Below are 2,251 nucleotides of genomic sequence, written 5' to 3'. Positions count from 1 at the left end.
GCGGTCACTCTCCCGACGGTTGCTTCGCTGTAATTGGGTATCCATAATGGTGGGGTGAGCGTCCAAGAAACAGAGCAATGCAAGGAAGAGAACGTGGTAGTGCTGCAACTGGTGGACGTGGAAGAAACTTGAGCTACGCCAATGCAGTTCATGTTCCTCACATTCCAACTCAAGAACATGTTAACTATGTTCTCACAGACAAAGATCGTGACGGAGTAAGCGGTTTGAATGACAGTCAATGGCGTAATCTTGTTAAGCTCTTGAATAATACAAACGGGGGAGCAAGCACTAGCAATGAGAAACTCTCTGGTAAGTCTTCTTCTCCTTCCTGGATATTAGATACAGGTGCGTCGCACCATCTGACAGGGAGTTTCGATTTACTCACCAACGTGAGAAATATGGAACCAGTTTTGATAATCTTGGCAGACGGTAGAGAAAGAGTGTCTGTTACTGAAGGTTCTGTTGTGTTGGGGTCTAATCTGCTTTTGAAATCAGTGTTTTACGTTGAAGAGTTACAATCTGATCTTATATCTGTGGGTCAGCTAATGGATGAGAATCAGTGTGTAGTGCAGTTGGCTGATCAATTTCTTGTTATCCAGGACCGCGCTTCGAGGACGATGACTGGTGCGGGTAAGAGATATTGTGGAACTTTCCGCTTTTGCAGAATGGAGCTGGTAGCATCGGTGGCAACTCGAGATGCAAAAGACTATGAGTTGTGGCATAATAGGATGGGTCACCCATCTGCAAGAGTAGTTGGTTCACTTCCAAATGTTTTTGTTTCTGTTGATTCTGAAATTTCCAATAAGGCGTGTGATGTATGTCTCCGCGCTAAACAAACAAGAGCTTGTTTTCCGACCAGCGATAATAAAACTTTGTCCATTTTTGAGCTAATACATGTCGATCTTTGGGGTCCATATAGAACTCCGTCTTCTTCTGGTGCTCGATATTTTCTTACGGTTGTAGATGATTTTTTAAGAACCATCTGGATTTATCTTCAAAACGACAAGACAGAAACAGCAACAAATCTGAAAAATTTGATTTCTCTAGTAGAAAGACAGTTTCAAAAGCAAGTGAAATGTGTTAGAAGCGACAATGGCACAGAATTCTTGAGTAGGAGTGGTTATTTTCGAACAAATGGAATTGTTCATGAAACTTCGTGTGTGGGAACACCACAACAAAACGGAAGAGTTGAAAGAAAACATCGGCATATTTTGAATGTTGCTAGAGCGTTGCGTTTTCAATTGAATTTACCAATCGATTTTTGGGGAGAATGCATTCTAACAGCTGGATATTTAATTAATCAAACTTCGAGTTCTGTGTTAAACGGTTTGACACCATATGAAAAGCTCTACGACAAAGCACCTGATTATGAACATTTAAAGGTCTTTGGGTGTCTTTGTTATGCTCATAATCAAGGACACAAAGGCGATAAATTTGCTTCAAGAGCACGAAGATGTATATTTGTTGGGTATCCATATGGGAAGAAGGCCTGGAGATTGTATGATCTTGAGAAAGAGGAATTTTTTGTGTCGAGAGATGTGATTTTTTGTGAAGAAGTGTTTCCGTTTGCAACTGCTGAAGTTAACATCTCTGGAAAAGATGTCGAGGAAGACAAAGAAGGATTGTGGGCTCCTATTTCTACAAGCCATTTTTTAGATGAAGAAATTCGGCCTAGTTTGGTTGCACCCTTAATGGGCCAAATAAATTCTGCAAGCCCATTAGAGACCAACCACGTGCCTAGCAGCCCACCAGCTGAAATTTCTTCTTCTTCGATGCAACTCCGGTGGTCCTCCACGTCTTCTGATACACCACAAAATTCGCCTAGCCGGGATGCAACTTCGGTGGTCACTCCGCCATCATCTCCGACACCCGCTGTTGTGGTTGAAGAACCTGCTCCGGTGATTCCGCTTCGACGAGGAACACGACCACGTACATAATCGGTAATTCTCAAATATTATCATGTTTCTAATACAGCTCAAACTCAATTGTTGGGAATTGGCAACAAGAAATCTTTGTATCCGATTGAGAACTATGTCGGTTGTACTCGGTTCTCTGCTACGCATTGGGCTTATTTAGTTGCTATCACAGAGGCTGTTGAACCACGTGGTTATACTCAAGCTATTAGAACTAAAGTGTGGAAAACAGCTATGGGCTCAGAGATTGAAGCTCTTGAGGATAACAACACATGGACGATTGAGGATTTGCCACCAGGAAAAACAGCCATTGGATCAAAATGGGTTTACAAGATCAA

Source organism: Camelina sativa, chromosome 4 (assembly GCF_000633955.1).
Source record: "Camelina sativa cultivar DH55 chromosome 4, Cs, whole genome shotgun sequence".
NCBI lineage: Eukaryota > Viridiplantae > Streptophyta > Magnoliopsida > Brassicales > Brassicaceae > Camelina > Camelina sativa.
The sequence above is the reverse complement of the archived record's forward strand: the minus strand, read 5'-3'. Positions refer to the sequence as shown.